Source organism: Delphinus delphis, chromosome 12 (assembly GCF_949987515.2).
Source record: "Delphinus delphis chromosome 12, mDelDel1.2, whole genome shotgun sequence".
Taxonomy (NCBI): Eukaryota; Metazoa; Chordata; class Mammalia; order Artiodactyla; family Delphinidae; genus Delphinus; species Delphinus delphis.
The window spans coordinates 6,246,183-6,263,989 of NC_082694.2; the positions used below are offsets into that span (position 1 = coordinate 6,246,183).

At 45.0% G+C, this 17,807-nt stretch overlaps 1 protein-coding gene and 1 pseudogene across 6 annotated transcripts in view; both read right to left on the reverse strand.

Annotated features, from left to right (window-relative positions):
* The window catches only part of IL1R1 (interleukin 1 receptor type 1), a 154,635-nt gene that overhangs the window by 44,325 nt on the left and 92,503 nt on the right, over positions 1-17,807 (reverse strand). The gene's annotated exons all lie outside the window — the stretch shown is intronic.
* Positions 8,233-13,624, reverse strand: LOC132435178 (protein LSM14 homolog B pseudogene; annotated as a pseudogene).

The following is a 17,807-nucleotide window of genomic DNA, read 5'->3' on the forward strand; positions in this document are numbered from 1 at the left end:
TCGGGGGGGGGGGGGGGTGGAGGATGCTGGGGTCCTGGCAGCGCGCGCTTGGCTCCAAGCGGCCCTTCCCCTTCCAGTCCGTACCTCCAGCAAGTGACTGGACCCCAGCTTGTTTTGAGAACCACCTAGGCCATCCTTCCAGGAGACACTGAGTAAATGATGATTGTTTCCTTTCTAATAGAACACACCACCCCTTCCTGTATCCCTTCCAGGCTGGGCAGGCACTCCTTTCCCTAACCCATCCCTTGATATCCAAGAAACTCAAGAATTGAGATAACCTGGGCCTCAGCTGCCCCAGATAATTCTGCGATGGAAAAAAGCATAAACGATACAGCAGCAACAGCGCCTCTGCCCTAATGCTGCCTTGCGACCTCTCGAATGATGACATTTTCTCACTTTTTATTTTAGCTGGTCCTAGAACATGTATGGTTCCTTTTTCTCAGAGGAACTGGTTCACATCTGGGGCTGGTGACATAGTATTATGAGAACTCATCACATGTCCCATCTCTTAGTTTATTCCTGTTTAGGTGGCCGTTCTCTAAACCTGGCCCACATGTTAGAATCACCGAGGGCATCTGGACCTCCCAACGCTCAGATCAGTCCCTTCAGAAACTCTGCAGCCGAGGCCCAAACCTCAGGGTTTTTAAACCTCCCAGATGATTCCAACGCGCACGCAGGATTGTGAACAAGTGTGCGTCCAAGCTCCTACAGTGATGCCCTCCCTCTGTATCCTCCACCTGAAAATACTTCAGTGAGTGTGTCCGAGTGGCAATGAATGAAACTAACACAGTTCGACACCGCAGAACTATCTCACAAGCGATAAACTGTCTTACTCTTTACATAATGAAGATTTCTGAATAGTTCACAAGTAGAAAGAAAAATTGATTTGTGCAATAATGTAGAAGTAAAAAATTATACTTTCCTTTTATTTTTCTTTTATGTTCTCGATGCTTCCCACCTACCCCTACCCCAGCTGTTCCACTAGACACTGGGGCCCCTAAACCCAGGTGGGACCCTCAAACACCCCCCCGTTATAGGGATGGGATCTGAAGACCTGACCTTCCCACCTATAGCCACTGCTCTACTGGGACCATGAATTCATCTCCTCCCTCACAAAGCGATGATGACCACCTTCCCTGGATTCTCCTCCCTCTGTTTCCTCTCCTAGGTAACAGGTGTGTCCACCTGCCTCACTCCACCCTGGGTTGGAGGGTCTTCACGGGGTGGAGACTGTCACCCTACATCACTCTCTGCTCTGGTCTCAGCACCGCACAAGTGCTCTGGGTGCGGGCGTGTGCTTCAGTTCAGAGACCACTTCATGAACATGAGGACAGGTGTGTTCGACAAAACCGTACGAGGAACAGAAATAACACCCAGAGCCTCGGGACCCCTCCTGGAGTGTGTGTCCCTCACTACCCTCCCACCTCTGAAACTTATCCTTTGGGAGACCTGACCGTCTGCCACCCCGGGCCACCTTCCTTAAGAGAGACCATATCCCTGAGGATTTTCAGCCTCTCCCCGACCTGTCAAGCTGCTCAGATCACATGACCCTCCTTGGAGGAATAGCTAATATGCACACGAAATAGCACCCCACTGACCAGTACAGCATGCTCTGGTGATCTGAAACACAAGGCATTCCCCACGGCCTATGAGGCATGACGCTTTGAAGGACTGTCCATTATAAACATTCCCACTAGCTTTGGCAGCTTTAAAGAGGGAGCATTTGTGTGATTGTTTCCTTGAATCCCCAAAGCCAAAGTGCTGGAGAACTCTGAGCCTTGAGTTTATATCATAAACCATCGAGTTCAGAAGGATGTACGCTCATGTCAAGAATGAAAGGTATTTTTCCCACCCAAAGAAGCAGAGTTAACCAGCAGGTGAGAAGGAAAGCAGAGGGGAGACCCCTGGTGTTTACTGACCCTGGAAGGTCGCTGAGAGGGGGTCCAGCACCCCCATTCTCCACCACCGCCAAACAAGAGACACCCTAGCCTCCTCCCAAGAGAAGAGACTGAGGGGACCCTGGAAGAGAGAGGCATCCCTGGGCTCCCCTTGGCGTAGCCCTGGACACCGCCCATGTCATGGCAAAGTCCGGGGTCCAGCATGGCCTGTTCCGAGGGGCAGCCCGACAGCGGAACTGCCCGAACCTGGGGCCAGGCTGCCTCACTAAGTCCAGTGTATCCTCGAATGTTCAGAGTCCCAGACCCTCCAAGGGGGCTTCAGACGGACTGAGATGAGCCGTTGCAGTTGGGGACCAGTAGGGCAAGCAGGATCTCAGCTGAGGGCTGTAAGTCCAGAGGACTGGCCAGCAGGCAGAAGCCGTATCCAGATGCCAGGACAAGCCTCAAGCAGTCCATACCTCCATCTCCACCACCCCTGAAGAGCCCCAGTTACTGTCCAGAGAAAAAAAAGCCACTTGAAGAGGGAAAATTCTGAATAGATTGTGCTGTTTCCCCAAAGAGACGGAGCCTTGACCCAGCAGAGACTAAACAACTCTGCATTGGCAAGATTTTCTTCTGGCCTCAGATGCAAATGAGGATTCATGAGCTAAGTTGACTTCAGTTGTGGGAAATTTTTTTTTCAATTACATTTGCGCCCCTGTGACTCTGGCTACGCCTATCTTTTTGTTATTTATGGAACTGCCAGTAACTGCTCACAGAACCACAGCGTTCCCTGAGATAGATTTAAAAACCACTGTCCTAGATGGACTTCCTTCTATGGCCTAGTTTTTTGCTCTTTCACACATTTTCCATCCACTGAGCTCCAAATAATCACTTTTTAAACCTATGTCTCTTTCCATGTAATACTTCGCAGTTTTAATCGTTCTCTATGCAGTCTTGTGTGGGCTTCTGTGATCATCTTTCTGCCCAAGTTCCTCTGATTTTGTAAGACCTCTACCAATCAGACAGCCACGTGTGAACTAGAGAGGAGAGCTGGGGAGAAAGTATAAACTATCATAAGACTTCCACGGACAATAAACTATTTCTTAACCTCTTTTATGAAGAAGAAAAGATAGACATTGCCCTGCCAAGCCTTAGTTCCAACTACAGCTTTCATCTTGTTCAATGAAGGCAAATGACCACAGAGGCTCCTTGTACCCGGTTTTTCCTATGTTAACACAGAAAGTGCACAGCAAGTTCCAGAGGCCGGTAGACTTAGTAACTTCCAAGAACTGTTAGTAACCTAACAGAACCAGACTGGCAGGCCTTTTCTTTTCTACCAGCTGTCTTTGATTTGATGATTGCTTCAAAACAGAACACTGAAGGCACCAATGACCAAATCATCCATCCCCATCCAAAAGGCAGCCATTACCAGCTTCCCACGTCATCCAAGCAGGGCCAATTGAAACCTTTGTGCTTAGTCAGGTGCAAGCTATGTAACAAAAGTACTGCTTTCCTTAAACACAGTTTTAAATCTAACAGTCTTTCCTGGTAATTCTACGTGGTCCCACCACCATTGGTGCTCTGCAAATTTCTATAATTCATCCCTAAATTTTGTCACTTTCCCTCTTCCCCAAGCACCTTCCAAAATCCAGATTTTCATGTTGCAGCCTCTCAACTCTTTGATACTTCCTGAATATAACTGCCAATTTCATTTCTCTAAGTGGTTTCCTTTTAATAGGATCGCTATCGTACATTAAAGATGGCTGCAAATTCTTCACTCCTCTAATTAAGGGGTGAAGTCAGAGTCCCTCCCCTTGACTCTGGCCCCCCCGAACCAGTGACTTAACCAATGCCAACCAATAGGATAAGGTGGAATTGAAATTTCTGAGGCAAGATCATCAAACACCTTTCAGCTTCTCTCTGGGACTCTTGGAGCACTCACTCCTGGTGCCCAAAGCTACCTGGTAAGAAGTATGACTCTCCTGAGACGGCCACACTATTAGAAACACCAAGCCTCATAAAGGCCACATGGACGCACCCCAGTCCACAGCCCCGGCTGACAGCCAGAACCCACCCCAGCCATGGGAGCGCCATCTTGGATGTTAAGCCAGTAACCCTAGTCAGCTGCTCTCTGACTGCATCCACAGGAAAGGCCCCAAAGGAGAACCACCCAGCTGAGTCCCATCAACCCACAGAACCGTGAGAGATAATAACAAGCTGTTGTTTAAGTCACTGAGTTTGTAGCACAATAACAGACAGGCAAAGCAATGACCACACTCAGGAATGTGTTATGAGTCTCCATGGCCCATCCTGCACCATGTAGAGTCAGCCCAGCATGCAAAGTCTCCATGAATTAAAATGATGCCTATCTCCCTTCTCCAGCATCACCTCTGAACACTACCCAGTTACAGGGTTCCTTAAGATGATGACTGTCTCACCAGCAAATAAAGGAAAAATGAGAGTTACGAGATAGTCAAATAGGTTTAGCTTTATATACACCATCTTGGGTAAAAGAGGTAACCATGTACTTTGCAAATGCTAACTACAAGAATGATTTAGTTTCTAGTGTTGTCCTTTAATGGTTTTCCAAGAAATAGTGTGACCCGTGGGAAGTAAGCCTCTGCCAGCAAAGGTACTTGCAAGAGTGAGAGCAGGCCACGACTTCTGACAGTAGAAGCAGAAAGAAAATCTGGGCAGACTCAGGAGCGCCAGAGCTGTTGAACCATTTCTCTAATGTCCAAAGATTGTATTAACACTCACCTATTCATTGCTCTTGTCTTTCCTCAGAACAAACAATTTGGCAATAACCCGGCAGCTGGTGGGCTACTCCAATAATCACTGTTCCCCTGAGGCAGGAGGAGAGCTGTGTCCAAGGGGTGGGAGAAGAGGCCCTGGTACCACTGATTCCTTCTTTGCCTCTTGCATCCTTACTAGTAAGTCACTGAATTGAGAGCCTTGATGGTGGATGCTGAGCTATCCCAACTCTGGGATGGTTAGACCCGCTGATGAGCTCAGCCTATGGTCAAGAACATAGCTGGTACTGTCCTCGGAGGAGGCCAATGTCACTGAGCCTTGAGTCTTTCTGAGAGTGACAGTGGTAGAAGCCTACGATCCCAATCTCCCAATAACGGCATAAAAGATGCAGGATCCAGACTTGGTACCAGTCCTGGGCAGGAGACACAGAAGATCCCTTGAGTGTGACTTCTGCATGGGCTCTCAGGACTAAAGATTCCCTCTCGTATTCCTCTAGATCTGTGCTATCCAATACGTGTAGCCTCTAGAAACATGAAGCTGTTTTAATAGTTAAAAATTGAATAACATTAAAAATCCAGTTGCCCAGATGTACTAGCCACATTTCAGGAGCTCAGTAGCCTCACATCATTAGTGGCTGCCATATTGAACAGCACAGTCATAGAACGTTCCCATCTCTGCAAAATATTCCATTGGACATTGCTGCTCTAAAGCCTAGACAATTCAAGGCCTCTGGAATAGGGGCTCCTTCTCTGGCCCGCTGGTTTTCATCCAAAATAGACAATCTGCTCATTTTAAATCTATACCTGAGCAAGAAACCTCTTCATACGTCCGTCTTTCCTCTCAATCAGCCAGGTCATCATTTAGACTGCCTTTCATGGCTCAGCTCAACCCTACCTCTTCACACCTTCCCTCTATATTTCATGTTCTCAGTTTGTATACTGTTATAACTACATGACATTCACCAATATAATGCTTTGCCCATAATCATTTCCAATCTATATTTTTTTATTTCTCTAGTAAATATAAGTATTTTTTAATTTCTCTAGTAAATATAAGATTTTATATTTACTAGAGAAATAAAAAATACAAAACCATGTATTTTGTGGGGGAGGAAGGGAATCCCTCCACCCCCTGTCCCAAAACACTCACATCAACCATAGCAATACCCTGAATGTCAGAAGTAGTCAACAGACCAGCTAAGGAGGAGGGTGGAGAGTTTTTATAGCAAGTATCACTCCATACTTCTACTGCCCCGCAATGAATTCTAGCAGAGGCAACACTGTAGTCCCTACTCACAGGATCATAAAATCAGCAGAACATTTATTACCTTTCAATTTAAAATAAAAAGGCCAAAGATTTTAAATGCAAGTATGCTAGTAAACGAAATTGAAAAGTCTTACCACACTCTATATTTTTGTCATTCCTTTCTGTTATTCTCTAAGAAATAATAATCACTTACAGTGCTTTCCTGTTGCTTTGACATATTAACCATGTGTTTATCAAGTAACTTGGTGTTGCCCAACTCAACCTGGCCATGGGAATAATGACACAGAGAAACAGTCTGAGAGAAGGTGCCCACCTAGAACCCAGGCTTTCCTAAGAGCAGGAAGAAGGGGTCCCAGGGCATCCTGTTTTGAATGCAGAGGAAAGCCCTAAGTTTCCTGGGATGAGAGTTTTCTTTCCCCATGCTGTTTCATGAAAAGGAAAGCATCTCGGGAATGAACTGGTGATGGCTGGAAAAGGATCAAGTGCTTTTTCTGCTTTCCCTGCTCCATGTATAGAAGAAGTGAGCTACGTACCTGAAAGACCCGGGAAAAGCCAGTGATTTGGGAAAGATCTTGAAAAAGTCTCTGCAGAGAGAGCGGCATAAGCCAGGGAGGGCAGGGAGCAGGGACAGAAGACAAGAGCAGTGCCTCGCCCACCATGGGCTCAAGGGAAGGACAGCCTCCCACGGCTACCACCTCACATGCTGGTCTTGTAAGTCTTCTATTTTATCTCAAAGTTTTCATACTGTTGATCCTACTGTAGAGGGTATTGCTTTTAAATGCCAATCCTGGATCTTCAACGCTAGTGTATGGAAATACAACTGATATTTGTACATCGATCTTGTGGCCCACAGAACTCGCTTATTAGTTCTAGTAGATTTTAAAATAGATTCCATAGGCTTTTCTATATAGACCACCATGGTATCTGCAAATATAGTTTTACTTCTTCTTTTCCAGTCTGGATGCCTTTTGTTTCTTTTACTTGACCTTTTACATCCTTTAGTACAATGTTGAATAGAAATGAGGGAAGTGGATATTCTTGCTTTGTTCCTGATCTTAGGGGAAAGCTTTCAGTATTCTACCATCAGGTATGATGTTAACTACAGATCTTCCATAGATGCCCTTCATCAGGCTGAGGAAGTATACTTGTATTCCTCATTTTTGGATAATTTTTATCAGGAATAGACATTGGGTTTTGTTAAATGATTTCTATGCATCTGTTGAGATGATATATGGTTTTTCTATTTTAGTTTTATTAATATGGTGAATTACATTTCTTGATCTTCCAATACTAAGCCAACCTTGCATTCCTGGGATAAAGCCTGCTTGGCCATGGTGTATTAGCCTTTTTATACATTGTTGGATTAGATTTTATTTTGTTTAAAACTTTTATATCTGTGTTCATGAGGAATATTGATCTATAGCTCTCTTTTCTTGTGCTGGTATATTTTTTAAGGTGTTTTTATTTTTTAACATCTTTATTGGAGTATAATTGCTTTACAATGTTGTGTTAGTTTCTGCTGTATAACAAAGTGAATCAGATATACATATACATATATCTGCATATCCCCTCCCTCTTGCGTCTCCCTCCCACCCCTCTAGGTGGGCACAAAGCACCGAGCTGATCTCCCTGTGCGATGCGGCTGCTTCCCACTAGCTATCTATTTTACATTTGGTAGTGTATATATGTCCAAGTCACTCTCTCACTTCGGTTTTGATTCCAAAGTAATACTAGCTTCTTAGAGTTGGGACGAACTTGTGAGTTGGGAAATATTTACTCCCCTTCAATTTTTTGGAAGAGTTTATGCAGAACTGATATTATTTCTTCCTAACGTGTTTGGTAGAATTTACCAGGGAAATTATTTAAACCTCAAGTTTTCTACGTGGAAAGATTTCTAACTGCAAATTCAATTTCTTTAATAGATAGAGGGCTATTCAAGTTATCTCCTGCTTCTTGAGTGAGGTTGGTAGTTTGTGTCATTCAAAGAATTTGTCCATTTCATCTAAGTGTCAATATTTTTTGCATAATTTTGTTCCTAATATTTTATTATCATTTTAATATTTTTACTGTAGTGCAGTGATATCACCTAATTTCTGCTATTGATATTTCTGTCTTCTATCTTTTATTCTTAATCATTCTGGCTAGAGCTTTATCAGTTTTACTGATCTCAAAGTATTAGCTTTAGTATCATTGATTTTCTCTACTGTATTTCTGTTTTCTACTTAATTGCTTTCTGCTTTGTTCTTTATTATTTCTTATCTTCTGCTCGCTTTGGGTGTAATGTTTCTTCTTCTAGTTCCTGAAAGTGGAAGCTGAAGTTATGATTTGACACTTCTCTGTTTTTTTTTTTTTTTTTTTTTTTTTTTTTTGCTGTACACGGCCTCACTGCTGTGGCCTCTCCCGTTATGGAGCACAGGCTCCGGACATGCAGGCTGAGCGGCCACGGCTCATGGGCCCAGCCACTCCGCGGCATGTGGGATCTTCCCGGACCGGGGCACAAACCTGCGTCCCCTGCGTCGGCAGGCGGACTCCCAACCACTGCGTCACCAAGGAAGCCCCCTCTTCTTTTTTAAATAGACATTTTGTGATGAAAATTTCTCTCTACGATACTACATTTCCATTTCTCCCTGCCTGGCCTTTGTGCTATTTTTGTCACTCATTTTGCTTTTACATATGTTATAAACCTTGCACTGTACTATTATTATTTTGTTTAAACAGTCCATTTTCTTCTAAAGAAGTTTAAGTAATAATTCCATTGCCATTTCCCATGGTCTTTATTCCTCTGAATAGATCCATATCTCTATCTATCATCATTTTCTTTCTGCCTAAAGGATTTCCTTTAATGTTTCTGTAGTTCAGATCTTCTGGTGATGAATTCAGCCTTTTATGTTCGAAACAGTTTAACTTTGTTTTTGAAAGATAGTTTCAGTGTGTATAGAATTCTACGTTGACAGGGTTTTTGTTTTTTTTTTCCTTTCAGTACTTTATAAATAAGGCTCCAAAGTCTGCTAGTCTGCATGGTTTCTGTAAGAAATCTGCCATTTTGTCGTCCTCATTCCTCTGCAAGTGTGTTTATTCTCTGGCTTTTATTAAGATTTTAATAAAATTTAATTAATTTTAATTTAATCTTTAATCTTTTATTAAGATTTTATTCTTTATCACTGGCTTTAAGCAATTTGGTTACCATGAAACGCTATTTTTCTTTGTGTTTGTTGGGGTTCTTGGATCTATGGGTTTATCATTTTCATCTAATTTGGAAACATTCTGGTCACTAATTTCAAATATTTCGTCTGTTACTCCCTTCCTTTGGGGGACTTCAGTTACATGTGTATTTGGCTCCTTGAAACTGTTCCAAGTTCACTGATGCTCTGTTCTTTTGTTTGTTTGTTTCCCCTCTGTTTCACTTTGATAGTTTCTATTGCTGTGTCTTTAAATGTATTCATCTATTCTCTTCAGTGTCTAACCTGCAGTTAATCTCATCCAGTATATTTTCGTCTCAGACATGGTAGCTTTCATCTCTAGAAGTTAGAGGTGGGTCTTTCTTTCTCATATCTTCCAATCCACTACTTACTTCTTCAAACATATGGAATACAGTTATAAAAAGCGGCTTTAAGGTCCTCGTCTGCTAATTCTAACACCTGTGTTAGTTCTTAGCTGGTTTTGATTGACTGATCTCTCTCCTCATTATTTTCCTACTTCTTTGTATACCTGGTGAATTTTTTTTATTGGATGCCAAACATTCTGGATTTTGACTTGCTGGACGCTGGGTATTTTTGTGTTCTGGGATGCATTTGAGTTCTTGGAAATGTTTGATGATTTTGGGGTGCTGCTTTGTGCCTTGTTAGGCAGGGGCACAGCAGCATTGGGTCTAGGGTTCATTTTGCCCCACTGCTGAAGCATGATCCTTCTTAGTCCTCTACCAAATGCCTGCAAATTAGGTTTTCCAGCCTGGGTGGTAGGAATAGAAATTATTCCTGGCCTTCTGCACCATCTAATCCTTTCAGAGCGGTACTTTTTCTGGCCTCAGGTAATTTCCTCGCATACATGTGCAGATTGGTACTCTGCTGATTCTTTTTTTTTTTTTTTAACAGAGTCAACAAGATTATTTATTTTCAGAGCAGAGAAGAAGAGAGTTTTAAAGGTTTGCATGTTTGTTTATAATTACAAGTTTACATTGCTCCAACAGAGCAGCCGCGTTGCTATGTTCTAACTCTTAGCCATTAATTCCTACAAAAATAAACCTAAGCTTTTACAGTAACTTAATCGACACAGAACTAAAACCGTTCCGCCTACTTAAAGGGATTTAGTTACCAAGGCACTTATGCTCACCACAATGCCCTGTCAGAGGGACGCACGCTTCTACTGAAGGTCTGATCCCTTTGCTCATGCCACAAATTTATATTCCCCACCCACCAGTAAAACAAAAACACAGAACTATTTACAATGGAGAGGAAATATGTTCTCGGTCAACCGACCTTGCAAAAAAAAACAAAAACGACTGGCTCATTTCCAAGTGGATGAGACACCGAACAGTGTTCGGCCAGAGTCCAACGCTGACTGGCCTGGGTCAGGGACTGGCAGGGAGAGGGCAGGAGGGAGAGGGACGCCGCAGAGGAGCTCGTCCTGGGCGCTCACCCCCAGCCTGGATTCCTACGGAAGCCACACTCCAAGTGACAGCTCCCAGCTCCCTCCCGTTCAGGGCCCCATCCTACACCTCCAGCACCCCCGACCCCGCCCTCTACCTTGAGGTCAGGGTCGTCTGGTTTGCTTCTACAACATGATCGTGGGACACCCCACTTTCCATGCCCCCATGCCGGCCATGCCTGGCTCCTAGGCCCCGCCTGTGGCAGTGGGTACCAGGCCAGCAGCACCAGAGGCCGCTTGGATTACAGAGATGCGATTGGCTGCCACATTTGCCAAATGGGACTTGGTTCCACGTTAAAAAACCAAAGCTGTCCAAAAAAGGTCACAAAGTGAGGATCACGCTTTCGCTCTAGAAACCTTTCTGCAAAGTACCAAAACCTGAGAGTCGGGCTGTGCACAAATAAAAAGGAAAAATAGGCCAAGACACCTCAAAGAGGTTTCCCATATACGCGTCCCCCCAAAAAAGTGGTTGTAACTCAGACCACGTCCAAGTTCAGTTCAGTCCAAAACATAAGCAGTAGCATGGGAATTTTCCAAACTCAGTAAACAAAGTGACCCACGACTCCCGCAGTAAGTGCAGCGTTTTCCAGCATCCTCGTAGACACAGTCTGGCGTCTGTGCCGCTTCAGCAAGAGCCTTCAGCTGCCTCCTTACACCCGGCCAGTCCCAGCTCTTTGGAAGTCGGGTTACGACGGGTTGCACCGTTGCCCCTGCCCCCTCGAAATTCACCCCGGAAACTACGGCCACAAAGAAACCTTCCCGACACCCTGAAGGTCTCATTGTTGAGCCTCCTCTCTTCAGCCCACGTCGTCCGCCTGGAACTGGTCTTGAACTCGGAGGAAATGTTGTCAAAGAAGGACTTGGATTTGTCATCGTAGCAGTTGGGCCCCAGGTGGTCCTCCTCAGGCAGGCGCCTCGTCACTCTGGGTCACCACCGCCAGGTCCTTCTCCTCCCCTTTCTCAGCTTTGTCGTCTTTAAAATTCAGTTTCTTCTTAAATTCTTTGTCCAGCTCCTCTCGGTTGAACTGGGCATTTGCACTCTCAAAGTCAAAGTCGCCTTCAAACTTGATTGTGTTTTCCTTGACGGTAGTTGGACGGCTTTGCCCTCTGGACCCATTCCTTGTTCGTCTGTCCCCCGACCGCCTCCTCTGAGGTCTTCTGTTCTCATCATTCACCTGCCCTTGAGTCTGCCCAGCTGCCGGCTGAGCTACATCGCTGGCAGCCTTGCTGCTTGGGGGGGCTGGGCACCCGTTGAGCTGCATCCCCGCGGTGCCCTTGCCAGGTAACAGCTTTTCGGTGTTCAGGTTATCAAGAGAACCAGTCTGGACAGCCTCTGCTCCACCATGGGGCTCTTGCTGACTGAGACAGCCGGAAAGCCAGCTCCTAAACCCAAGGAAGCGGTAGGCTGCTGGCTGAGCAGGGAGCTGGCGGCCAGCTGGCTGTAGGGCGGCATCCCTCGGAAGGGGCTGGAAGGCACATGTGGCTGGAAGGAGGAGGCCGGGCCCAGGGAAGACTGAACAATAGCAGGGAGCGCGTGCTGAGCTTTCGGAGGTTCGCACACAGTAATGTCTTTTTTTTTTTTGGTACGCGGGCCTCTCACTGTTGTGGCCTCTCCCGTTGAGGAGCACAGGCTCAGCGGCCATGGCTCATGGGCCCAGCCGCTCCGCAGCATGTGGGATCTTCCCGGACCGGGGCACGAACCCACGTCCCCTGCATCGGCAGGCGGACTCTCAACCACTGCGCCACCAGGGAAGCCCCACAGTAATGTCTTTGATGTCACTTCCCCAGAAGATGATGTACTCATAAACTTCCTCTCTAGGGGGGTGCAGGCCTATCTGTGGGACGGTCTTCAGTACCAAAGGACCTCACTTGGGCGACGGCACGCAGCCCTCTGCTGATTCTTAAAGGGGGCCTTCCGCAGATCTGACGTTCTCTCTTGCTCCAGCTCCCTCTCCTCTGGCATCCTTTCTGTGAACTGTAGCCACCTTGGTCTCCCTTGGCTCTCAGCTCCATCACACCCATTCAGGAAGTTGGCGAACTCTCCCTGGATCCCCCTTCCCCAGGGAACTGGCTGGACACCCTCCCATGGCCTGAAAATTCTCTCAGTTGGTGACCAAGAGCATTCATAAGGTCCACCTCATTTGTTTTCCTCTCAGGGACCACTGTCCTTCACTGGCTGATGTCCAGTATTTTAAAACCTCTGGTTTCATGTATTTTATGGAGTGCTTTTCCTTGTTGTCTCTGGTGAGAAAGAAAATCCAGGCCCAGTGACTCAGTCTTGGCTGGCAGCAGAATTCTGCCGCATAGTTTCTGAAGTTCGCAGATATTACCCTCTGCCATGAACATGCCACAAATTCTTTACACATCTCAAAAAAATTTGGGGTTGGAAACATTTTTGAAATATTTATAAAACAAAAGCCAGAATTAATAAATGTCAGACAAGACCAAGAATTTTGAGGAAGGAAGTAGACTGTGAATGATGTCAAGCAAAACACAACCTGGCAACTGCCAGGTTCTAGACGCACAGAGACCAGTCGGGAGGCACCAGAAAAACTCCCCAGGTTGTGAAGCAAGGAAGGAGGATAGGAAGGGAAGAGAAGAGGAAAGGAGAGAGGGAAGGAGGGAGAGAAGGAGGGAGACCTCTGAATCCACTATCTCCAGTCTTGCCAAAGCCAAGAATGCTGAAGGAAGAATTATTATCCATCATGATCACTTGAATACAGGCATCAGGAGGGAGGCGTTGAGAAGAAATTGTAAGAATGTTGAAAAAAGATGTTTAAAGAGAAAAAGATATTCTACATTAGTGGTCCTCAAAGGTCCCTGAGACCCTTCCAAGGGGTCCATAAGGTCAAAACTACTTTGATACTAATTCAAAGATGATCTGTGCCTTTTCCACACAAATTCTCTCGCAAAAAGCTACATGATGTATAATACCTCAAAGACTGAATGCAGATGCAGACATGAGAATTCATCTGTCTCCTGTTGAGCCAGATATAAAGAGATTTCCAGAACAATGTAAACAATGTAAAATAATACCAGAAAAAAGTCTATTTTTTCTATTTGTTTTAAAAATCTAATCTTTTTTTTTTTTTTTTTTTTGCGGTACGCGGGCCTCTCACTGCTGTGGCCTCTCCCGTTGCGGAGCACAGGCTCCAGACGCGCAGGCTCAGTGGCCATGGCTCACGGGCCCAGCCGCTCAGCGGCATGTGGGATCTTCCCGGACCAGGGCACGAACCCATGTCCCCTGCGTCGGCAGGCGGACTCCCAACCACTGCGCCACCAGGGAAGCCCAAAAATCTAATTATTTTATAAAAGAGATGTTACTTATGTTAACAGGTAATAAGTTATTATTTTTGAATGATCAATAAAAATTCATTTTAAAATTTGTGTTCACTTCTAACACTGTCAATATCAATAGTTAACCCACGTAAATAAATCTCTGTAGAGTTCTCAATAATTTTGAAGAGTGAAAGGGGTCCTTAAATCAAAAGTTGAGAACTTCTGTTCTACCTAAAGCTTGGGCAGCCCTATGGAGACCACCATGTAGTTCAGGGAAGCATCTTCCCAGGAGCAAGGACCAAGGGCAGATCAAGAGGTCAGAAGGGAGAATCACCCCCGCACCAGCTGCTTCACCTGTTACCCAGACTTTGAAATGATATTTCACTGAAGAGCAGCCCCTCTAAGCCTCACCCATGAGGAACCGTGCCCTCGCTCACCACCGCGACCTGAGTTGCTCTCTTAGGTTACACAAGTCCCACCCTGAGTTTCTCAAAGGCTATGCAAAACAGCCAGCGCCATTTACAGTTTACTTCACTACCGTGTCCCTAACTGTTCCTCTGACCCAAGCCTAGTGACGATCCTTCATGTAGGAAGGAAATGTACAAGCAGTAAGCACCTATTACACGTCCGACAGTAAGTTAGATGCTTTAATAGGACACCCATCGAATGCTCACCATGCTGTGAGCGGCATCACTATCCCCTTATTTCATAGACAGAATCAGACATTCTAGGGAGCTTAAGGAACTCACCCAACTGCAAAATAACCAAATGAACTGGAGCTCAGGTCACTCTCCAAAACTGTTGGTCTTTCCCATCCACACTGCTGCCCTTTACTGCTCCAACATTTGTCACCGTTGTGGTGATGTTGTGTGTGAAGTTAAAAACTCCCTAAAATAGGTAGCAGCTGGGAGATCTGCTTTCCAGAACAAAAGGAGTATAGCCTGGTGGTTCGGAGTGTAGACATTGGTGGTTCTGAGCTCCACCATATCCAAGCTGTGTGTGGCTGAGCCAGTCATAGCTTCTCTGTGTCTGTTTCCTTGATGGTAAAATGATGTTATAAACAGTCTCCACTTTACTGAGCTGTGTGTGAGGACTGAATGAGTTAATATGTAAAAAGCATTTAAACACTGTCTGACACATACATAGTCAACAGTACAGAGGATCATTATTTGTCATACACACTTGGGTAACTCGCTCAGCCTCCTTGAATCTGTGGAAAGGGTATAACATTCCTGCCCTGATAACCACAGAGTTACTGAGAGACTTACAGGTAATGAATATGCCTGAGAGTGTTTTTAACCGAATATTATACAAATAAGCAAATATTACTGAAGCATTATTATCCATAAACTCCTAATGTGATATTTTGGGATAGGGATATTTCTGGTAAAGGGTGGGTCAATATTTCTGGCAAAAAGACTATATACACTAGTATATACACCACAGCTGATAAGGCCCTCATTCCAAAGACACCAATCAAAACCACATCTAAGAAGCAGGGTTTTTCTGCACAAATACTCCAGTCTAAAGTAATCAGGTGTGAGATGTACAAACAGCTTGGTCTCCGTGGGATAGGACAGTGAATTTAGTCCATATCACGAAGAACTCTAAGGAACTGAAATCTAAACAGTACTCCAAGACTGCGAAGGGCTTCAGGGAAACAAAACGTTGGTTTGCAACCAGAAGTTTCTCAACATCCCTTACGCAAACCCAGAAATGTAATTATTGCCATGCTAAAGTGGTTCTGTTTCTCTTCATTTCTCATTGTTAAAAAACTTTACCCAAACTTGAATCATTTCCTGTCTTAACAACTGCAATCTCTCTTTCCCGTTCTTCCTACACAACTAAACTCCCAATCACCACTGTCAAAGAAATTCCCCTCCTCATTGCCAAATAGATATCCCAAGCCATAAGATGTCACGTGCACACATGTGCGCACACACACACACACAGGCACACACATGCACGCACGTTCCTACCCTACTGAAGTCCCTACTGGTGCTCCACAGCATGTCACCATCTAACTTACTGTACATATTCCGTCATGATCTTGTTTATTAACCATCTACTTGTACTTCTACTTGTACTTCTACTAGTATGTGGTCTGTTTTATTCACTGTCATACTATCATTATCTAGAAGAAAGCCTGATATGTAGTAGATGCATTTTGCATTATGTAAGATGAATAAATGAACCAATCATTTAACTCTGCACTTTGAAAACTCTTGTGCTTGATTTCAGTATTTTTCATCCCTTCCGCTTAACAACACTTTGTCTTCCTTGTCCAGCTCTTTTCCACAGCCCTGATAGGACTCTTCAGCTGTCTTTGTTTTGTCTCACCAGGCACTGTCCATGAATGTACAGGTCTTGAGTTTTAGGACAACTTTTCTGTATTGGATCCTTCTAAAGGTAGCCGGGGAGCTGACTCAGCCAATGGGACTTCAAAGGATGGAGACCTGGAGCAAAGTGTTTCTCACCCTTGATTCAGTGGGGGAATGAGCAGAGCAGAGAAAGCTGAAGTCTGAATCACCATCTCCAGGGCTGCTGCAGGCAAAGGCCCAGAGGAGGAATGTGTGCATCAGACCAGCTGCTCCAATCCTGGCTTGCCTCCTGGGCTGACAAGTGGGCTGGGAAGAGAAGTGGCTCTCTTGATGCTATTTACTGAAGCATGGCACCTTCAAGCCCAGGTTGGGCAGCCACTGACCCCAGATATGGGAAGGGGACCCCGTGAATAAGAGCGAGGGATACCTGGGTCAGGAGGTGCCAAACCTGGCTGTGCACCAGAGTCTCCTGGACATTCTAGAGTCCTGCCTCCTGAGTGGAATCTCTACAGGTGGTGCCTGGATATCTGTATGTCTTAAGAGCTACCAACTGCTCCCCAGACCAACCCTTGGTAACCAACAAGCCGAGAAGACCACTAAGGACCCTTCCAAGCCATGACTACGAGACTCTGAGACCTCCAGAGAGGTAGGACATGGCCCAGGGGAGTTTTAAGTGGAGGTGGAGGTACTTCGGTTGGCCTGTGCTGGGGAGGGTGCCTTGTTTAGTGGACAGAAGCTGGGGCTTCTAGAGGTTCTGCAACACCCAGGACATCACTGCACAACAAACTGCCCCCCATCCTACCAACTTTTCAAACATCCCACACAACCTGAATGTAGGTAGAATCCGAGCCTGGAACCTAACTCTGTTTTTCATAGAAACAGGAAGTATTTTTGTGCAGTTTTACTACCTATTGAATTTTGCAGAAATGCAGTTGCCATGAAAATTGAGGGGAAGTAGAACTTTTCTTCCTGAAATTAAAAAAAATATTTTTCATCATGGGAAAAGTCACTGATGGCCCCGCCACGCATGAGATCTGAAGCTCCAGAGAGGGACAGACTATCTCCATCTGGCTTTGCGGCTACCACCTTACAGACTTGTCTGTGCGTATCTGCACACCTGACGGCTTCTGTCTCCCTGTTCAGTGGTGCCCACAAATGTCCATGTTGAACTGAACATGGAATAGCTTTCATTTCTCCTTCACATTATGCTTAGTGTAATATAGTTACGTGTTTAATGTCATGTATAGATAGAATACGTTATCAGTGAATTTCATTATAAGTTTGTAAAGAGAATGTTATAAAATACGCATTAAGGAAAGGAGCATTAAGTCTGTTGAAGCCAAGAACCACTGATCCAAACCTCTTAACTCATCCCTCAAAACAAACCACCAGTCAGCCATAAAAAACGAATGAAATAATGCCATGTTCAGCAATACGGACGGACCTAGAGATTACCGTACTAAGTAGGCCAAAGACAAAAATCACGTGATATCATTTATATGTGGAATCTAAAAAACTTGATACAAATAAACTTATTTACCAAACAGAAATAGACTCAGACATAGAAAACAAACTCATGGTTTCCAAAGGGGATAGTGGGAAGGGGTGGGGGGATAAATTAGGAGGTTGGGATTCACACATACACACTTCTATATACAAAATA